The sequence below is a fragment of the Herpailurus yagouaroundi genome, unplaced genomic scaffold (assembly GCF_014898765.1).
Source record: "Herpailurus yagouaroundi ecotype Mexico unplaced genomic scaffold, PumYag 29, whole genome shotgun sequence".
Lineage (NCBI taxonomy): Eukaryota > Metazoa > Chordata > Mammalia > Carnivora > Felidae > Herpailurus > Herpailurus yagouaroundi.
This window is the reverse complement of record NW_024412377.1, coordinates 965,331-965,691: the sequence shown is the minus strand read 5'-3', so window position 1 is coordinate 965,691 and position 361 is coordinate 965,331.

The window sequence follows — 361 nt, the reverse complement described above, 5'->3', positions numbered from 1 at the left end:
CCACGTCTGTCTCTTCCTCTTGGGCTGAGCTTCCGCACACTGATCCTTGGGCTGCAGGGCAGAGCTGCCCACCCTCTCAGTTACTTGCTGAGGGAAGGAGCAAACCAGAACACAGGCTCTTGACGAACCAGTGGGAATTAGGCAGAGAGAGTGGAGACGGTTTTTCTGAGCCAACAAGGAGCGGAACGTGGGATGTGGTGCCGAAAGTCAGCGTGGGGAAGAGACGAGAACGGGGCGAGCATAACTGCATTCGAACGGACCGAGAACACATCCTCACAACACAGTCCGTTAGCTTCAAAGAGTGAAGTTGTGTTAGTTTTCTCTCACCACTGTAACAATCACGTGCTTACTGCCTCACACA